This window comes from Pinus tabuliformis, chromosome 6, assembly GCF_031772625.1.
Source record: "Pinus tabuliformis cultivar Carrire ecotype Pingquan chromosome 6, CPIR1, whole genome shotgun sequence".
Lineage (NCBI taxonomy): Eukaryota > Viridiplantae > Streptophyta > Pinopsida > Pinales > Pinaceae > Pinus > Pinus tabuliformis.
In genome coordinates, this window is record NC_142292.1 from 1,248,243,559 (window position 1) to 1,248,266,519 (window position 22,961).

Genomic DNA, 22,961 nt, shown 5'->3' on the forward strand with positions numbered 1-22,961 from the left:
TGACTCATAAAAATTATTTTCACTCTCCAGATATCCCTTTTACTCCTAATTTTCAAGTGAAATACCAATTGTATATGACTATCCTAAAAAATGTTAACCAAAAATATCTCATATCTCAAGACTTTGTATCCTTTTTTCAACTTTCGATTGTAACAAACACCTCTCCTAATTACCTTTTTGAGTAAAAAAATAGAACCCTCATTTATTGGTTAAACATAATGATGTCTAACCTTTATTTATTTTTTATTTACACTTTGGAAACCACTTCCAACATCACCTTAATTCATTAATATGATTCTTTACTAATCACTTATACACTCTTTTAAAGTGAAAAAACAAATAATGGCACTCCTACTACAATAAATCTTTTTCATAGTTCTATAATCCAACCAGTCAACTTGTATATATGACCTTTTTTCTCTTTGTTGTACCTTTCACAAAGTAATCCTTTGGATTTACACCATCCATCTTCTTGAATCTTAAAAATGTTATCCATCATCATAATCATGCATACCAAACCTTACCTCATTATGTTGTTTCCATTTGAAATCCCTCCCATCCCCAACTCAATGTGTTCCATATGTTGTTTCTCTATCTCACAACCCTAGAAAATAATGTTATAGCATTCATTATTATCCCAGAAATAAATTTTCTTTTCTTTCCTCTCTCCCATAATATACCTCATGTGCTAATTCCATTTTGCTTTCCATTGCTATATCACAAATATCTCCATCATTGTTATCAAATTGAGGAGACACATATGATCAACATATCGTCCAACATAGAAATGGTCTCAAATTATTAATTATTGTTAATATGGAAAAATCACACACACAATTGGGCATGTTAGGTGGAACTCAACGTTACCAACATGTATATGTATATCACTTTCTGCTGAAAACATCATGAAACCCAAAAATTTAAAATGTTCTCTAAATTCCGTTTAAAAACTCAAACCACATGAGCATGCCAAAGACAACTTTTACCATATTTGTGTGACTGTTTCTTTGATAGTCACACATATTTTCCCAAGTGCCAACTCAACAATCTGTGGACCACACTACATTGAATGGGATGATTTTCTCTAACAATATAGGGTTGACTATGCATTTTTTGAGCATCAACAATCTTAATTTGAAGATATGGAGCCCCAGAAGGAATCCTCATGTCCCATTCCGAGTCTTTATATCATTAATGAGAAAGTGGGAGGTATGAGTTGATTCAAAATATATAAATTCCAGGAGAGGAGGAGCCAAATACGAAGAATAATTTAGTGCATTGTTTTGCTGCCAAAATATTTCTCAAGCAATTAGCATTTCTATGCCAGGAAGAATTCCCCATCTTGAGAGTTTTTCCATATACTACTTTGAGAGAGAGAGGTGCTTGAAAAAGGATTGGAGAAAGGAAATTATTGTTGGGAGTTAGAGAGTACCATTTCTCATCTCTACCAATAATGGATAATAAAGAGGAAATTTTTCATTCTCTTTGTCTATTTTGTTTCTCATTGCTTCTTGTTTCTTTTCATTGTTTCATTTGTATTATATGTGCCTTATTTATCCATCATTAACATTGGACTTGTGCTCCATGTATAACTTCTAACATTTTCTATCTGTGGGATTATTTGTAGGTAATAACTAACCTACAAAGAGAGAAGGAATTTGGGACACCATTGTACTAAATTCCACACTACAAAATGACAACTCCACTATTGTTTTTATGATCTTGTTGGTTGTTTCTAGAATTTATTTATTTATTATTTCCATTTTTTTGTTGTGCTAATATTCCGTGTAGTTTGTAGGCCACCCCCAAGCCTTATGTGACTGTAATTGTGCTATATATATATATATAGATAGATACATTGTTTTTTGTTTTTTGTTTCTTTGTTTCTTTGTTTGTTTGTTTGTTTTTGTTTGTTTGTTTGTTTTTTTGTTTTTTTGTTTTTTGTTTTTTGTTTTTTGTTTTTTGTTTTTTGTTTTTTGTTTTTTGTTTTTTTTTTTGCAGGCCACTATCAAAGGTATTGGAAAAATATATGCATGCACCCTCACATAATGTACACACATTATAGACAAAAAAAATATTTCATTATAATTTCCTCTTTTCTTGAGTGGAAGACATCCTTTAGTGAAATTCCATCACTTTCCTGCTAATTTTCTCATATTAGATATATTTTATTTGCTTCATTAGCCACTTAAGTGGATAATATTTTCAAGTTCTTTGCCATGTGGATGGTTTTTATATTTACTTTAAGTTGGTAGATTCGGACTAGGAATGGTGTTAGTGAAAAAGAGAGTAGGCCCTTCCCCCTAGGCCCTTGCACCATTTGGCAATCCTGCTGGGAATCCATAACATTTCTAAAAGAAATACCTTCCATTTCCCTAAAGGATTGGAAATTCTCACATAGCTTAACTAGGTGGAGTAAGCATCTCGTTATATGCAATGATTTTGTATAAGGTAGACTGGGGCTAGGAGTGGTGTCCGTAAGAAAGAGAGTAGGGTCTTTTGTCTTGCACCATTTGGTGATGCTCCAAGGAATCCAAAACATTTCTAAAAGCACTACCTTCCATCTCCCTTTAGGATTGGAAATTCACACCTAATTTAATTAGCAGGAGTAAATGTCCCGTTATACACATATATTTTCTCTTTTTGCAAGGTACAACTTATATAGTCTAGTTAGGTGGAAATTGTAACATATCACACAATATCCATATTTTTTGCAAACATACTTTGTATGTTCACCATTTACACCTTGCACACACACCACTCACACACCAAGTTCATCTAAACTTTGTACAAAGAGTATTCCATTCCCTCTTCCATGATTTGGTGATATTATATGGAATTAGAAATTTATATATAGTTTATTTGAATTTCATTTCGCACACCCTAAGTGAAATTAATAGTCCTTACAAGCAACCTTAACTTGAAATCCTCTATTTTGTCCATAAGGGTCACAAAAGAGTTGATAGTTTAAGATAGTACAAGGGGAGTAGGTATCAAAATAACCTTTCTTAGTTATTTCACAATGAAACATAAAAGTTGTCTTTTAAGGGAGCTTAAAATCCTTCACAACCTAGTGGAAAAAAGCGAGTGATGACAAGAAGCCTGTGAAAGGGTCAAGGACTAGACTACAAATTATTGCAAGCCTCCTTGACTCTCTTGATTCTTGGTAGGGTCTTTGGGTCCAATGTTTCTAACTAGAAGTTGATATTCCCTCATCCACACTAGGTGGAGGTAGCTTAGTTTCTAAACCAGCGGCATCTTTCCCTATAGGTGGCATGTGCAAGAGCACCTGCACTTGGAGTGGATTTCAAATGGTTGTTGTAAGCATCACTAGTTTATTTGGAACATGGCCGAAATAACCATCATTATAACCCTCCATCCCTACCTTGATTGGCTTCTCAGCTGGTGGCTTGAGACTCCACTGTTGTAAAAAGGTTATAAAGCACTAGTCACTAATTAAGTGGAAGAACATTAGGCCTTTTAGGATTTTTTCATATGAAAAACCTCATGTCAAACTTTTTCCTTTTGGATTGTTTTGCACATTAAAAAAATTTAAAAGAAAAATTAACCCTTTTATTTTTTTCTTTTTCTTATGTGTGTGGATCATTTGGTTTTCTAAAATTCTCCATCATTGTACCTTCACACACCTACTAGGGAACCATAGGGGACCCCACATCTCCCTGCAACTCTAGGTGCCTTCAAAGCCTCCCACCATCAGTGGGATGTGTGCCTGGACTTGCACCATCCCCCACTAGACCTTCCACTTTGAGATGACATGTCCCTTCTACTTTGTTAGGCTCATCGATCCTTGGTTCCATTCTGTTAGGAACCAATTCCTCTCAAAGTAAGACTAGTACATCTCAACAAGGTCATGCTACAATGAAAAACACCACAAAAAATGTTTCATGTGTAGCTTCATTGAACCTCTTAGATCTCTCAAAGGTAAAATATTATCACATAGCCCATGCCCCTGCATGGCCATCCATGTTGATCAAATTTCCATAAGATATAACAAAATTTGAAGGTAAGTATGGAGAAGACTTAGCCAACCAAGTCATGTCTTTTCACCTATGGTGTTCATCCAACAACATCATTGAAGACATAGTTAGATTGATAATTTTTCATCATGCCCTCATTGGCCCTGTAGCGAAGTTGTATATAAGTGAGCCTTCAAGAGCACATTGCACCTTTGAATCCTTGGCCAAATATTTCCTCACATTTTTCTAGCTCTTAGTTTGTCATGACAGAGGGCTGGAATTATTGACCCATTTTTTATAAAGTACCTCCACACATATCATGGACCATATACATGAATGGCATAAACATCATAGTCTTTGTAAGGTGGATGTTAACCCTTCCCTTCTTTTAAATTTGTTCCTCATATTAATTTTCCTGTTATTGCAAAGGATATTGTGGCCATACTGCCACAAAATGAAGAAGAATCTATAGACCAAGTTCAATATTTTGAGCTCATTTATACAAAATCAAGGTACCTTTACTCTATCACACCAGATTATCCTTTCCTACAATATTTCACCCAAGGAAAACCAGGGGCATCTAATGTTGTTGATAGGTTTATTGGGAATGTCACCCAATTTCAAATTGGGAACCATGCCCCTTGTTGATGCTATTGGAAACTACCAACATATGGGGGGCCTTCCTGATATGAATTCCCAACTATACCTCACACCATTTGGATTAGGAACCCCATCCTAGAAATGGACCCAAATGCCATAATTGTATTCTTAATGATTTGGGTTGGCTACAACTTATAACATAAGAGAGCATGCATACACTTTTGAGATAAGAAAGTAACTAAGATTTTGTGAAACAAACTATTGCAACATGTACAAGGTAATTTCATGAAAGGGGAAGAGAAACAATGGGCCTTTAGAATAAAAGTAATAGTACTATCCTAATAAATACACACACATATATGTACGAAGATTTGTTAGTTAACCTACGAAATAGTTCACAAGGCAATAATGATCATGAAATAAAATAACAAGGAACATTCAACAAGATATATACCAAATCAAATGAAATAATTCATTTTCTTTAGTATTTAGGTGTTAGTGTCAGTCTTGTCATACTGCCATCAGTGATCAAAATATGCTCTTTTGCATTTGCATAATAGGAGTCCCATACTGTAAATTTAATCACTCCATTAGGTCATGAATCCACTGATGGTTGAGGTCATTTCAGTTTTCCCTCATGAAATATACTTGTTGATCCTTTTTCTATAGTCTTCAGTCATGGTTCATTTTCATTCTGCAGTTCTATCTCATTAGGTCATAGGGTTTGGTCCCATTAGGTTTTAGGGTTTCCATATAGTCAAGTTTGATGGTTAAATTCCAATATAGATCAACAAGGACATGAGGATGAAAAATAAACTCAAGCATAGTGTCTGGAAAGTCAAAAGTTATTCTTTTTAAAGCTTAATGTAAATTTCACTGAAAACATAGTATTTTTGTTTTATTATCATTTCTTGTGTAATTTCATGTTCCTATATGTAATATTGATTCCCAGCTGCTCCTAAGCATCAATCCATACTGTCTAGCTACAAACATTGCAAAAAATCAAGTCAGCATGAGCTAATCCACCTACAAAAGCAAAAAGTGAAACAAGCATTAAAAACAAGGTTTTCGGAAATGCAAAGAACATTGGAAAAGTGGGTTTTCAGAAAGTAAAAATCAAAATGGTGCCCATATATAAAACTCCTCTCATTCTACTTTCATTTCATTATGTCATTTTGCAAGTCAAAGAAACCAAAGGAGATAAGAAAGAAGCAATTTCAAAGTGATTTCTAGCAAAACAGTGGTGGCACTGTGCGTAGGCAACTGACGCTATGCTTCTTGAGAATTTTTGCCTGGCGCTGCACGTAGGGAATTTTTTGACAGTATTAATTTGAACGGGTGTTGCGCATTTGTGTAGGAGCGTTACGCGTAGGGCAGCAAACCATAAAAATGCTCCAATATTCAGATTTTTGCCAAATTTCCTCCAAATTTCACATGTACAAGTAAATACTATCACCTTGCTTGATGATTGGCTTGAATATGTGAAGTTTTAGACAATTTTTCATTCCTAATATAAAACCCTAGTGTTTCACTATAAACCCTACTCATTTTGTTTTTCCCATTGCCTAATTTCATAATTAAACCCCTTACCCATCATTCCCTTCACCCTCATCTACATTTAACAATCTATCACTCATTCCCTAAACCCTCACCTCACTCTCATGGTTTGTCCTTAACTACCTAAGCTCACTCAAACTTATCCCTACAAACCCTAGAGTATCCCATTCATTCCCTTTTATTGTCTAAAATTATGCAAACTAAGAAAGCTGGTTAAACATGAATAGAGGTGACTATGATTATGATAAGGAGGATACATCAAGTGATAGTTCAGTTGAGAGGAGAAGGCAATAGAGAAAGCCTCATAAGGGAGGTAAAATTACCAGAGAAGAGCCAACCAACCTAGCAGAGGTACAGGCCTCTCCATTAGCAATTTCTTGTTTCAGACACCTTGAATGTTATGAATTTTGTGAACTAGTGGAGAGAGTCCAATTTCACCATGAACTGGCTAGACTTTTTGTAGCCCACCTGCACAACAATGAAGTGACTCTTGCTGGGGTGACTTTCACAGTGTCACCATCAATCATTTCAGAGGCCACCAAGATTCCTAATGTTGGTGAGAAATGGTATAAGGCTCAAGACCTTGATGAGCATTATTATGAGCCTTACATTAAACCTCAGCATAGAAGTCAGGTGAAGAGGCTTTTCCCTTTCAAATTTCTAGAGAACAGGTATGTCCCCTTGATGAGGGTCATCATCAAATATTTCACTTGTGAGGGCAGATTTTCCAGGTTGTACACTTACCATATCAGGCTCCTCATGCACTTTACAAGGGTAAAAATGTTGAACCTCCCATACTTTTTGTTTAGAAACATTGATAAGATGGCTTACCTTGTGCAGAAGAAGCCATACCCTTAGTAGATGAAAAACATCTATCACTACTCCTTGATCAAGATTATTTTTCTTCACCATCTTAGTCTCCTCAACATCCCTTGGGAGACTTTCATTGCTCATGACATGTTTAGGGACCCGAAATTCCTCCATCCATGCTTCAAGAAACAGGTGGACCTTCTAGTCACATGGAAACAGGAGAAGTAACCAAGGAGACAAAAATTGCTGAGGTGCCAGTATACTTGACATATCAAAGAGTTATAAGGAAATTGTTTGTAGCTGCTAGGCAAGTGTTTACTCCACAGGATGTGGAAGGGACCTTCCTTCTTCATCAGCCCATAGGAAAATGCTATCTCCATAGGATGTGGAAGGGGATTTTCCTTCTTCATCGATACAGTAGGTACATGTACAACAACTGAACAAAGGGAAGGAAAAGGTGCAGGAAGAAGACTTGGATGATGAGCAAGAAAGAGAGTTTGAGTTGGAAGAACATGATGAGCCTGAGAATCTTGACACTGAGATTATTGATTTAGAAGCTCAGGAGAGGGAAACTGTCAAAGACATCATCATTCAGGAGAAGGAAGCTCAGATACAATCCTTGATAGACAACATAGAGAGAGCTAAGTTTGTCATCACATACTTGGAGTAGAGAACAAACAATTGAGTGACAAAAAAGTCCTCATGGAGCTAGAAGTACTAAAAGCAAAGAGGCAAAGTGACAAAGAGGCTCATGTCACTTTGACTCCTATCGAGCAAGAAATTGAAAAGGATAGGGAGACTTGGCTTGAAAGAGTCAATATACATCTTTAGGAGCTGATTAAGAAGGCCAACAGGGATAAAAAAATGCTTAGATACATGGCATATCACTACATGACCCACAATAAGATTTGCAATATGAGAATAAAAAAGATGAAGGCTAGGTTAAGGACGGCTTTAGTAGGAAAAAAGGAGGAGGATAGACTTAAGATGTTGGCTGAAGCCTCCTTAGAAAATCAAAGCACTTGATGGTGGTGCTTCGTACCAATTTTGGGCACTTTCTAAGAAAATTTTGTCATTTTTGAATTTTTGAAATTTAATACACAGAAAAACTACCCATAAGCGTAGTGCCACCGGCGTTGTGCCTTTTCTAGCGTAACCCAATGGATAAATGGATTCCATTTTTTTATTTAGGTCATCAAGGACATGCACCCTAGCAATTTTTAGAATTTTTGGAGCAAAACTAGTTCACCAGAAGGTCCAAAAACACTCCAAAATTGACCTTTCTACTAGTTATTGGACACACAGAAGTAGCCTTGGGAGAATCAAATTTTGAGGGGTGAAATGAGCTCCAAATAAAAACATTCTAGGTTTTCGGTAAAGTATACTTGTGGACCTTTCCAATGACCTATCCTGGGCTCAATTTGGATGATGGAAAGGCCTCCAAAAGTGGCCTAAAACTGGTCCTATGCGTAGGACCAATGGCGCTGCGCGTAGGGCAATTTGGCTCAGGATGTCTATTTTGCCAATTTCGACTATTTTCATGATTTCTCTCTCATGGTGGATGATTCACTGATGTAATTAATGTCATGGCTTGTCAATATGATAGTTAAACAATTCTAGATGGTAGATTCATTAGATTAAAAGCGGTTTTGAGGGTAATGAATCAGTTTCCCCTCTTTTAGAGGCAAGTTGTTTGATTGCCTACTTTCCAGTTCCTTATTTAGAAATGGTTGAAACAAATCCTCTTCACATGTATTCGACCCTTGATGGCTAGGATGAGTGGTTTAGATGTCTATGTCATGTATTCTCTTTGTCATTTGAAAAGGTTGGATTCAGCTGGATGCTCATATACTGAATATACAACATCTTGTAGCAGTTTGGCAGGAAACTAAATAAAGTTGCAGCTATTTTTATGGGATCCCTATGGTATGGCCTTTATCATGAGTTTCTTCTTATGTTATTATGTTTTCATGTTTTTCATGTATGCCTCTCTCATGTAATTTCTTCTAATTGGATGTTTTCAAGTCAGATAGGTGGAATCCATTAGATTTGATGCTCTGCCTTGGGAAAACACCAGTATTTCATGTCTTTTCTACTGTTTAATAAGGATTCATGAATTTCTCATGACCTTCTTAGCTCCTCACCAATCCACCACTTCACCTCATCAAGCCTAAGGTGCTAAATCTTATGCCTACCTTGCCCATAGAACACCCTCCAATTCTGACTTAGTTTCCCAAACCCAAATTGCCTAGCTCCTCCTGATCTGGCAAAACACCAAAAAAACCTATCAAAACCTTTGAGCTACTATACCTAGCCTAATATCCTTTACCTAATCCAGTCATCTTGGTTGAGATCCTTCAGGAGAGAGCCCTCTCCCGGCCTAGTAGGGCTAGCTACTAGGTTAAGCGTGGTTTGTGGTTACCCTGGAATTGCCTCCCTCCAGCTTGAGGTCAATCTAGGTGATAATAGTAGGAATGTAAAAATATACCAAAAATATTAATAGAATACTCTTACAACATCTACGCTACATGCATGAAAGTGATTCAACTCTGAGAGCTTCAAATCATTAAGTGAAAGTTCGAAGTACAAAATTACAAAGTTGCATCACTAACACCAATAGTGGAAGGTTAAGCCACCACTTGCTCCTCAAAAGAATGATATTCTCTCCTATGTCTATTTTGAGAATCCATGTGAAAATTCCCTTGCTTGAGCTATGAGGGTTTATTTATAACAAATGAGGTGACTCTTTACCTCGCATGTGACTCTTGATCTCCCTCATAACTCTTGATCTCCCATGTGACTTTTGAGATCCTACATGACTCTTGGACTTCCTAGTGACTCTACACATTCCATGTATGACCCTTGGGCTTCCACACATTTTACATTTTCCAATTTTTGAAATTACATAATTAATTTCCACCAATAATGTGGAAAAAATACATGAGACAAGGAAACACTCTTGTGTTGACACTTTGAAGAGTTACAATTTGGTGACTGTGACATGTGCTTCATCCTCACCCTCCAAAGGGTCTAGTTAAAGTATCAGAGTCTTCCAAGTCATCTATATGTCATGGTTTAGAGTTCCTTTATCTCCTTGTATGTTGATCTCTTTGTGTCTCACTTCCACAAGTGTCTTCTTGAAAATTCTCTTTGATTTCCTCGAGAATCATCTTTCCATGTTGGGATGATAGCACTTGCAACTGAAGTTCACTCATGGCAAGAAAATATCAATCCCAAAATCACCTAGTCTACCTTTTTTTTCTCATGCAAGATGTTGATTGTGATGGGGTAGTGTTCATGGGCAGAGGAGGAGGTATTATTGGTCACAATGCATAGGGTCAAGAGGAAGGGATGATAGGTATGGGAACTAAAAGTGCATAGTGTGCAACAACAAGAGAGAGAGAGAGGCAAGGCTTTGCACAATGGGCAAGTCCAGGGGACAAGGGTGGCAAGCTTAGGTACTTTGACTGCATAGTGCACAATGGTGGAAGAGGAGGATCAAGGGATTATGAAGGTTGCCACTACAGGGGTCTAGAAATGGCCCTACTATCAACTGAGAATGCATAGTGCACAATTCAAGGCAAGGTTGGTCCAAGATTTCATAGTGGGAAGGTGTAAGCAACGAGGTTGAGTGATTGTGCTCTAAGGTTTCTCAATGCACAATAAATGAGGTTTTCCTCTCGATGGCATAGTGCACAAGTCCATGAGGTAAGGGTATCATCAATGAGGCTTAGAAGTGCAAAATGTTCTCATGACTTGGCTAGAATTTGGATGTGCTCATGAGTTATGCAATATGTGAGGATAGTAAAGAACTCCAAAATTGACTAGGTGCGAGATCAATGAGACAAGAGAGTAAGAACATATAACATGTATTGAACATGATCACACACACATATTTTTGGGCATGGAATCCCCATAAGGCATGTTTTGGGGCTCAAAGCCCAAGTTTTGACCGAATTTTGTTGTAAATCTCTGCGAATTGCGAGCATGTGGCGTGGAAGTATATTAGAGTCATAGGGTTATCTGTCCTAGTTTTCTAATGTAATGTCAGCCTACCCATGGTCCGCGGACCATGGGATTGTGTAAATAGAGCGAGGCTCTCAATGTAAAAGATAGCGAAGTAGTAGAGAGAAGAAAGAGTCTAAGTGACTAAGTGAAGTGTGTCTTTGGGTCATAGATTAGGAGAAGGCTCTACAGCTGAATGCCCAAAGGCCTAGTAGTCCACAGCTGAGTGCGCGGACCCCTGCAGCTAAGTGTGCAGGGCGGAGTCGAGTCTATAACCAAGGAAAGAATTAATAAAGAGAAGTTTTATCATAATTTTGTGTATCTATTCTTGAGTTAATGCATGTTTGATATAGTTTAAGAATATATTGTTTCTTTACTATGCGCACCTGTATGAATGGTTTATATTGTTAAGTAGAATGTAAAGCATGCAAGTAGGCTAAAATAATCAACTAACATTGGAATATCAGTAAAGTCTTGGGTAATAACACAGAAGCACAGCATTCAACCCTTGGGTAGGGCTGCGTGAAGGCAGTATCTTAGGCTGCGAGGCACGAGAGAGTGCGCGAAGTGACTTGCACACGGGGTCGAATCGCAGACCACTTGAACTCATCAGATATCTCCAGGGTGCAGATACCTGATTCTAGCACCCTCCCATACTAATTCAGGTGAGACCTCAATCCGCGCTCTGCGGACTGTTGCCGAAAGGGCCAGTAGTACGAGGATTTATTTTGGTTAAATCAACTCTGACCCTGGGTTAGGCCCCAATAAGCCAACAAATGATTCCATTGCCAGGATCAGGATCTGCAAAAGAGATGTCTAATGTCATATCACTGGAATCTGAAAAATAAATGAATGAAAGAGTGGCTAGACAGAAAGATTCATGAGTTTGCGACACAGGAAAATAGGAATCCACAAGTATCGAACGAAGAGTGGTTAGAGCGCTACTTATATACGGAAATCCACAAAATTTTCTTTGCATCCTTCCCCTCTAAGTTGTACGAGTGGATCACGAAGCTAGCAGACAGTCAGGGAAGGTGTAGGCTCAACAAACGTATTGTGTGGACTCCAGAGTTGGTGTACAGACTATAAGCATTGGAAGATAAGATCACACGTGTTGTGGACCATTGGCTCGATCGAACTATAGAAGGATTTATCATCGAGTTCATGGTAGATACTACAGTTAGCTATAGCGATGCAAAATGATTCTTCCTCAAAGGACCACGAGGTAAGTACGTTAAATCTTTGAACACTTGGATTAAAATGCTGCTGTTTGAAAAGCGAGCTATGCGAATAAATTGATGTTGGGGACTATGTGAAGTGGGAGCATCTATAGAAACGAAGGTAGTGAAGAATTAGATACTAGTCCCTTGATTTCACCTCCACTGGAGAGTGAGGAGGAGCCCATGAAAGTTTCACCAAGAAGTGTGATCAGTCTGATAAGGTAGCGAATTCCGCGTATACCACCCCCACCTACATGACCACCAATTTCATCGTCTTCATCCCCATCTTCACCCACACCACTTCCGCCACCACCACAGTGCAATATGGCAAGAACAATAAAATTTTTAGTGTTCAAAGGAGTTGGGAATGAAGATCTAGACAAATTTTGGTTCATGGTAAAGGCTCTATGGGAAGCGTAGGGTGTCACAGACGACAACATAAAGAAAGAAATGTTGGTCAACACTCTGCAGGATCGTGCACTAATGTGGTACATTAAGCATTCCAATGGAAATCCAAATGCAGGGATCGTGGATATCCAAGCTGCACTAAACAAGGAATTTAGCAGGCCAAAATCAGAGACACAGTCGATTATCGGGTTTAAGGAAATTGCAATGCTTCTAGGTGAGACCCCCTTGGAGCTGGACCAGAGATTGAAGGGTATGATTCATGAAGACAACATGACCTTGACGGATGGCCAACACCACTCATGGTTTATAGCGTCACTAACGCCGCATCTAAGGACCGCACTGTCACAGCAGAAGCTATCCACTCAGGTTGAGGCCTTGGAGATCGCAATGAGACTACATGAGACCCCGATACAAGATCCTAACTTGGGAGTCCAACAGATCCACGCGCAATTGAAAAACATGTGTCTTGAGATGCAAAGTTTGAAACAAGATAGGACAGCTCGCCTAGAAGCGTGCGAGGAGGTATGGTGCATAAAGTGCAAAGGCCAGGGACATGACAAGGACCATTGTCCAGTCTTCACGAACTACCTAGCGGGAGGAGGACCAATTCCCTTGGGAGCAGAGGCACAAGCAGGACCAAGCATGGTGCCTGCATTATGGTGTGCTATTTGTCAGATAGGAGGGAAGCATGTTACAGATAACTGCCATCTATTACAGAAGTATATGCAGACATCCCAACAATTGTTCTATAATTTCTACAAATCAATAGGTCATGATGAGTGTACTTGTAGAAGTTATGAACTGATGATGGATCAGACTCCTACCCATAGAGTTCAAACTTAAATGCTAGCCCTCGATGAAAAGCAGAGATTTCGTGCACTGGATTTCAGGGGCGGGAGCAAGGTCGAGGTGAAATGGGGCCAGGAAGGGGTCGTGGACAACTGATCTGTTAAAATTATGGAGGGCCAGGGTATTATGCCCACGATTGTACAAATCTGATGAGAGCATCATGTTTATATTGTACCCAGTTTCATCATGAGACGGACGACTGCCCCATGCTAATAGTGAGGTTGCACAATAAAGGAACACTCCAACCTCCCCTGACTCAGAACCTGCAAATGATGAGGTCTGAGTTGCGTGAGGAGGACCCGAATGTAAACATCGTGCTCCGAAGCGGTATCACGACATGAGATGACAAGGGCAAGCAGCCCAAAGAGAGTCCCTGGGTTTGCAAGGCTCCAACAAAGGAACTAGAATTTGATTTGGAGGGCGCTATGGAAACATTCATGGAAGCTAAGAAAAGCTTCATGGATGCCTCCACTTTAGGTAGTAAAGACAAACTGGAGCTGGTGATGGACCCATCAATGCTCACTACCCATCTGGAGACATGCATGAAGTTGTTGCGCGACAGCAAAGTGGTGAAGGGTCTGCAAGAATGCATCACTAGATGTGCTGGACCAGGAGAACTGCAAGTAGTCCAGAAGCTCAGAAAGCACACGACGCAAACAGGAATGGAGATGAGATTGACTGCGCAAATCAAGGAGCATGAGATCGATCAAGTAATTTTGGATCTAGGATCGAATGCGAACATCCTGCCAAAGTAGACATGGGGGTGCATGGGCAGGCCCACGTTGAAATGGTCTGCTATTCTATTGTGAATGGTGAACCAGCAAAAGATCCTACCGATGGGAAGATTGCAGAGAGTAACGGTAGATATCAAAGGTGCGAGCGCGCTTGCAGATTTCGAAGTGATAGAGATTGTTGATGACAGCAATCCCTATCCCATGCTACTGGGAATAGATTGGGCCACTAACATGAATGGAGTGATAAATCTAAAGAAGCGTAAGATGATTTTTGGGAAAAATTCATTGCGTGTAGTGGTACCTTTAGACCCTACGGAAGGATCACGCTACACAGAGCCAGTGCATGACGACGAGAGCGACAAAGATTTAAATTGTTTCTATAAGATAACTACACGGGAGCAGGACTAGGTGAATCCAACAGTGGATGGTAGGATATCATGGGAGCGTGAAAGATCTTATACCTTCGATTTGGACGAGGACATAGAACGATGGCAGCACCGGTTACACGAGGTAACCATGCTCAACTACAACATGATGATAAGGCCACTGTGCTGCGTCACAATAGAGGTAAGAGATCTACCTATGTATGACGGGTTGATAGCGGTGGATGATTTCCTAAACAAATTTGAAAGAGAAATGCCAGAACAGTATCATTTTGACACTCTGAAATGGGCACTCTGCGCAATGCCCGCAAGGTGGTGGGGTACGCACTAGCATAATTTTGAGGACTAGCATGACTGGAGAAGGATGATGCGCCTACGATTTGGGAAACCTCATATGTAGCTAACAAACAAATATGACGGACAAGATGATCCACTTGCACACCTCACGAAATGGACCAAGGTCTACGGGGAAGAGCCACAACTTGAGTGGGTGCATCTATTCTGTCACACCCTTGATATCATACCCATGAATTGGTATACTAAGATGGAGCTCTGCCATGGCACGAGCAAATGGGATATCGTGCACAAAGGATTCCTGTCAACCTTCATGTTTAAGGATCATTGGTGGGATACTGTTGATGATGATCTATAAGTAGTGAAAGTAGCTATCTTCAAAATACCCCAAGAGCTAATGGAAGTGCTTCAGCTGGAATGGGCAACCTAGCTAAGCTGCGCGCTGGAGTGTTACAATGTAAATATTGAGGAGGATGATGAGCATCCATGGAAAATTAACATTCCAGAAACTGAAGGCTATCATGAGGTTCAGGGATCACTGATTGAAGATCCTGACATCACCATGCCGCTAAAAATGAAGCAGGTAAACATTGGGATAGAGGTTGAACCGAAGTATGCAATGCTCGGTGACTATTGGGATGATGCCATGGTGGATAAGGTCGTTGATTTGCTCTGCAAATACCAAGACTTATTGCTGACCAAGATTATAGACTAAAAGGGGATTGTTGGCCATCTAGGTATGATGAAAATCACCCTAAAACCTGATGCGAAGCTAGTTAAGTAGAGACCTTATCGCTTGAATCTGAAGTACAAGGAAAAGGTTTGTGTAGAACTAGACAAAATGCTCGCAGCCGGAATTATTAAGCTGGTGGAAGAATCTAACTTGGTGAGCCCTATGGTAGTGTAGGAGAAAAAGAAGAAGGGTGAGATAAGAATATGTGTGGACCTCAGGAAGTTGAATGACGCCTGTGTACACGACCCATTCCTGACCCCGTTCATACATGAAGTATTAGAAAATGTTGGTGGGCAAGAAGCATATTCTTTCACCGAGGGGTTCTCAGGGTACCACCAGATCAAAATTGCGCCGAAAGACAGGAGCAAGACCACCTTCACCACTGAATGGGGTTGTTTTTAGTACACCATCATGAAATTTGGGTTAAAGAATGTGCCAACCATCTTTTCACGCATATTTGTTGCCGCCTTCAAATAATATATCCACAAATTCCTGGAGGTCTATATGGATGATTGGACTATCTTTGGATTGGTTAAGCACCATGTAGCAAGCTTATGTTTGATGCTAGATACTTGTCGACAACACTAGATTGCGCTAAAACTTAAGAAGTGCACATTCCTCATTCCCTTTGGGAACCTACTGGGACATGTGGTCTGCAAACATGTACTAATGGTAGACCCCGCAAAGATTGCAGTAATTCTGAATGTGGAAGCATCGCGAGTATGAAACAGTTGTACGTTACCTTTGTACACACAAGGTACTATAGGAAGTTCATCAAAAGCTATGCCCAAATCACCGCACTGATGGAGAAACTATTGAAAAAGGATTTCACATTTTTCTGGAATGATTATTACATGAAGAGCTTGGATGTCCTAAAGGGGAAGTTGGCCTCCGCTCCAATCCTGGTCTTCCCAAAATGGGATGTGGAGTTTCATGTCCATGTTGATGAATCATGTATCACTAGGAGCAGTGCTCAAACAAGAGGGAAGAGAGGGCTTGGATCACCCTATCGTGTTTGCAAGTCGTAGATTTTCCAAAGCCGAAAAAACTATTCCACAATCGAGTGTGAGGGATTGGCTATGGTGTACGCGCTCCAAAAATACCGGCACTATTTGCTAGGAGGACATTTCAAGATGTATATAGACCATTTTGCGCTAAAGTACTTGGTCAATAAGCCTGTGTTGGGGGGGCGCATATGTAAGTGGCTCTTATTATTCCAAGAATATGACTTTGAGTTCGTGGTAAAACCTGGACGCTTGAATGCAGGACTGCATCACTTGTCGCATATTGAGATAGGCGAGGAACCTACTAGTCTAGAGGAAGGATTACTTGATGCACAGCTCTTTGTTGTGTGTTTCATGGATGGATGCTTCGAAGATATAATCTACTTTTTGACAACAAGGACTGCGCCGAAGGAATACTCTGTCCAACAAAAGAAGGAATTGGTGGTGCATGCGACAGATTTTTCTGTCATCGTGGGGAACTTATACAAAATGGGAAATGATGAGATATTGTGAAGGTACGTACCTAAATTTGAATGAATTTAGATCCTCACAGAAGCACATGGGGGCATTTTAGGAGGACACGATGCAGGACGAGCAACCACACAAAAGATTCTTCGCGCAGGGTTGTGGTGGTCAACCCTTCACTAGAATTCAAGAGCACACTGTAAGGCCTGCAGTATATGTAAAAGGACTGGAAAACCCTTGCGGTGGGACGAGATGCCGTTGAATCCACAAATGAAATTGTAGCCATTTGAGAAATGGGTAATCGACTTTGTGGGACCTATCAAACCTTAGGGAAAAACGGGCGTATGCTGCATCACCACCACGACAGAGTACCTGACACACTGGGTGGAAGCACAACTGGTCAAAGACTTCAAGGTCACTACAACTGCAATTTTTTTGTTTGAAAACGTGTTGACCCGATTTGGCTGTCCGAAAATCTTAATGAGTGATTGCGGTACACATTTCTTGAATGAAACCATCAGCGCTCTCACAAAATAGTTCTAGGTGTATCATAAAAAACGCACACCGTATCACCCACAAGCCAATGGGATAGTAGAAGCATTCAACAAAATACTGGAGACTGAACTGGCCAAAGTATGCAATGTGCAGCGAAACAATTGGGACCTGCGTGTACCTATAGTGTTATGGGCTTATAGGACAACATGCAAGAAACTGATGGGACAAACACCTTTCTGGTTAGTTTATGGCATGGAAGTTGTCATGTTGATGGAATATATCGTACCTAGTCTACGCATAACAACGCTCATAGGGATGACAGACCGTGAAGCTATGGAGGAAAGGCTCCCACAATTGGAAGAACTTGAGGAGAAACAGTTCTTGGCTGGTTTTCATCAGCAAGTACAAAAGCAGTGTGAAAAGGCCTGGCATGATCCCCATATCAAGTTGCGCACCTTCAAGGTAAATGACTTAGTGCCATTGTATGACAGTAAATTTGAATTTTTTTTGGGAAAGTTTAGAATGCATTGGTTGGGACCATACGTGTTTAAGGAGGTTACAGACAGAGCCATGGTCCAACTAGTCAAATTAAATGGATAACCCTTCCCAGGCAAAGTGAATGGTAGTCGCTTGAAGCCCTACACGGGTGGGCCAGCTATCTGACTAGCTGGTAGGAGCACAATCTTCATGCTCCAATGGTCTGGAAAAAGGCATGGGACTATAAAAATATGCAATAGATACCAATACAGATGTATGGAAGCCTTTCGGACACAGGCGACTCAGGACAACGTATGCGGCAGATCCAACAAGCAATAGCTCAGTGCGTTGCTGACCTCCACACAGTGCAAGAATAGTTGGAGGGACTCCACGCAAAGATCACTGCGTCGACAAAGTGACTTGAGGGCGAGTCATGATGTTTGTGTTAGGGGCTTGTTGGGCATGGAATCCCCCCAAGGCATGTTTTGGGGCTCAAAGCCCAAGTTTTGACCGAATTTTTTTGTAGAGCTCCATGAATTGCAAGTGTGGGGTGCGGAAGTATGTTAGAGTCACAACGTTGTCTGCCCTAGTTTTGTAATGTAATTTCAGCCTACCCATGGTCCGTGGATCATGGGATTGTATAAAGAGAGTGAGGCTCTAAGTGTAAAATATAGCGAAGTAGTAGAGAGAAGAAATATTCTAAGTGACTAAGTGAAGTGTGTCTTTGGGTCATAGAGTACGAGAAGGCTCTATAGCTGAGTGCACAGAGGCCTAGTAGTATGTAGTTGAGTGCACGGACCCCTGTAGCTGAGTGCACAGGGCAGAGTCGAGTATGTAACCAAGGAAAGAATTAATAAATATAAGTTTTATCATAATTCTGTGTATCTGTTCTTGAGTTAATGCATGTTTGATATAATTTGAGAATATATTGTTTCTTTACTATGCGCACCTATATGAATGGTTTATATTGTTAAGTAGAATGTAAAGCATGCGAGTAGGCTAAAATAATCAACTAACATTGGAATATCAGTAAAGTCATGGGTAATAACACAGAAACGCAACGTTCAACCCTTAGGTAGGGTTGCGCGAAGGTAGTATCTTAGGCTTTGAGGGACAAGAGAGTGCACGAAGTGACTTGCGCGCGGGGTCGAATTGCAGACCACTTGAACTCATCAACCATCTCCAACATGTGGAAACTTGGTTCTAGAACCCTCCCATACTACTTCAAGTGAGACCTCAGTCCGCACTTCGTGGACTGTTGCCGAAAGGGCCAATAGTACTGGGATTTGTTTGGCTAAATCAACTCTGAACCTAGGTTAGGCCCCCAATAAGCCAACACATATACAATGAAGAGCATAATAATAAGATACACATTACCTAAAACCAACATGTATACAATGAAATGACAAAAGAATGATACTTATCTCCAAGTGTGACACTTTGGGTATATATATTTACAACACCTTTCAACTACAACCAAAAGGTGTGCTATGCCATGAGAATGTGTCTAGCACATGTTCTAATAACAAATAGGATCAAATAATGCAAGAGAGTGCATTGGAGCTATTTCCTAAGGGTGTGCTAGAGCTAACTCTAACAAAAGACAACACTTCAGGCTTCTTTAGAAAGGAACTTGAACACTTAGAAAAAATTGGAAAACAAGCATTAACCAACTTCAACAACTCCAAACAATAGTTCACATTGTCACACGGAATAAGTTGATCTTGTGGACAAGATAGACCTTCCTAGAATCTAAAGAAGATCTAATGACAAGCAAACCAACCAGACACTATCTTTCTCTAAATATGCTTTGATAAACAATAGAAAACAAGTGTTTTTAGGGCCTACCTTAGGTCCAGCGCAAGCTTGTGGATGCCCTCGCTCCTTTGATCCAAATGAGCTCCTTTTCGCGAATCTGCAAACACAAACAAGGCAAACAAATTAAATAGCACCTAAAAAGCCAATTGCATAAAACATATTTAACATGAAAGTCAAGGAGTCCATGAAACAAATAACATACGATATTTGTTGAGAAAAATGAGTTTGATTGTATTAATTCAAAAGAAGAAGAACTTTACAACCTTTGCCTTGACGCTGTACAAGATCCTTCCAGGGTCCAACAAGAAGTCTCCTCTAATTTGACAAGTTTCACTCACTCCCCAATGAAGCCAAAAAGATGTGTGATCTCTCCTCTTGAGCTCAACTAGGAAGTCTTGATTTCACCAGCATTTACCCTCAAAAATGTTCAGCTTCTAACCTCTCCAGCAACCAGCCCAATGCCGTATTTATAGTGCAATGTGTTACACTAAAAAATGTCACCATGACCACTTACAGTTAGTATGGCTCAAATCAACAGTCATGCTACCCTCTTAGGCAAGTCTTATGCCTCTGTTATCCATCTCAAACTCAAAGAAGAGAGAAAGTCTTGTAAAAAATATGTTTATCTCTGGGGTCGCAGGTTCTCTCTAGCCTTACCTGCGGGGACGCTGACCATGTTCACAAAAGATGCGTCCTTGGACGCTCTGTATGTTAAGGGACAGATGCGTCCTTCTGTAAAAGGCAAAATGCGCAAGTTTCATCTTAAAAAAGTTACTTGTGGTTACTTCTAGAACTTTCTAGAGGTCGGTTTGATGATTTGGATGCGCCTCCAGTTGGTTCATGTATCTCTATTAAGGGGGAACTTATCCCATCAATAAAGGAGCTATCCCACCCAAAGAGGGGGATTATCCCATTGATGGTGGACCTGAATAACCTCTTTACAGCACTATAAATAAAGACATTGAGCCAGAGGGAGAGGAGGTTGGAGCTATACATTTTCTTTGGGTAAATGCTGCAGGATTTAGGTCTTCCATTAGAGCCTTTGTGAGGAGAGATTGTCTTCACTTGATTCTACTTGGGAGAGGGTGAGCTTTGTCAAAGTAGAGGAAAACCCTTGATGGACCCTGGGAGGAACTTGCACAACACCAAGGCCAGGTTGTAAGAGTTTCTTTGTTTCGTTATTAATACAAACTGGTTTATTTTTCTCAATAGCTTGTGTTAATGAGTTATTTCATGTGTTCCTTGGTCTGCATGTTGAATATATGTTTTATTATATGAAATGCAAGTGCTTGGTAATTGTTTGATTGTTTGTGGTTGCAGGAATTGACTTGAAGGAGGAGCTCATCCGGATCGGCAAGGACGGACTACAACAACTGTGTTTTGGAATAAGGTAAGCCTAAACACTTGTAGTTTTCATGTTTTAAAAGGTATATTTAGAGAAAGATCACTCCATTTTGTCTTGTTTTTCGCTAGAGAGTTTAGACTCCTAGGGAGGTCAGTTGTGTCCGCACAAACGACTTTTTCCGCCACGACAAATTGGCGACCATACTGGGGATCCATTAATGTGAAAGTCTTTTCCTTTGTGTGAACTTTGCTCTGAGAAAATCATTTTTATTTTCTGGTTTTTGACTGTGAGAATTAGTATTTGGGTGGCTTAGCTTTAGATTTAGTTAGATTTGGTTTTTCTTAACTTTTCCAGAAGGACGCACCCTCTGAGTACTGCACAGTGCGTCTTTGGACGCGCTGTTGCCGTTCGCACAGAGCGGGCCCGCGCCTGTTATAACGGGTTGCCTGCGTCTTCCTGTAAAATTTAGGAAAATTCCATTTTTTGCTTTAATTGCTTTTAGATTTTGTTTTTTCTTAGTTTTTTCTGCCCAGATTCATTAGTCCCTTGTCCAGAATCTTCACCTAAGCTTGTTCCTGCTCTTAGCTTTCATCAATTGGGTGTTTTGAGTCTCTTTCTTGAGAAATTCTTGATTTGATTTCCTTTGATCATTACTTGGAGGTTTGTCTCAGTCTTTTCACAATTTTGCATCTTTTTGCTTTTGTTTTTGCAAAAAAATTTCCCCCTCATTCGCCGGGGGGGGCTAAATTGTGTATGAGTGTTAATCGCCTTTGAGTGTTTTTATGTTTTGATCTTTGGAACTCTCACCCAATTTTCTCGACTTGCACTTGATTGGTTCTTAGATTACATTAGAATCATCTTGTGTTTGAGAATTCTCTTGCATAGATCACATTTGCATAATTAGAGTTCTCAGTTTCAGAATATGAATGAAAAATGTGCATAGATTACATTTGCATACTTTTCATGTGAATTGTGCATAGATTACAATTGCATAGTTTACATTCTGAAAAATCAATCGTAGATTTAGATCAGCTTTCTTTGATTTGAATTTACACAAAAATAAAAATAAAAATTGGTTTGGAATTGATTTGCATTAGTTTTTCTTGATGAAATTAGTGCATTAGAGAATTTGTTAAATTTTCTCTTAATCATCAATTTTTTGCATTGTTGGAAGTGAATGGAAACTCTCTCCTTACTCTAGTTAGGATTCATCGAATTGAAAGGATTGCATTATCATATTCGATTGCATTCAGTTGAGTCGGGTCATAACACCATTGGTTTCATCTCCATTTACCCATTTGAGTAATAACAGCCTTAATAACACAGCGCTTAATTAAAATTCATCTAGTAATTTTTACATTTCTAGGGCTCTGAAACACCAACATAGCTTAGGCTAGGGTCTTGGAGTAGGTGAGTACTTAACTCTCCAAGACTACAAAACCAAACAGATAGTTTATCTTGAGTAGAATAAATCCAATTGTTTCAATTGCACTCTGGGAAAGCTCCTCTTAAAGGAGAAGCACGAGCTCGTGTCCGAACCAGTGAGGGGATCATTCCCCCCTCGTTGGGAACGACGCCAGACAGTACGTATTACAAACGGTAAACCTCGGATTAACCATTGTCGAGGAGCCAGGGGTCACTTATCGGTAAACCTTGGATTGTTGTCAAGGAGCCGGTAAGGGGATTGAGCTTGCTACTCTGCCCTTGCGTGCTGTCGGAGTTTAGACTGTTCCCCCAGGTGTATTTGTTACTGTTGGTGACCTTAGTGACCATAATCTTTAGGGTTC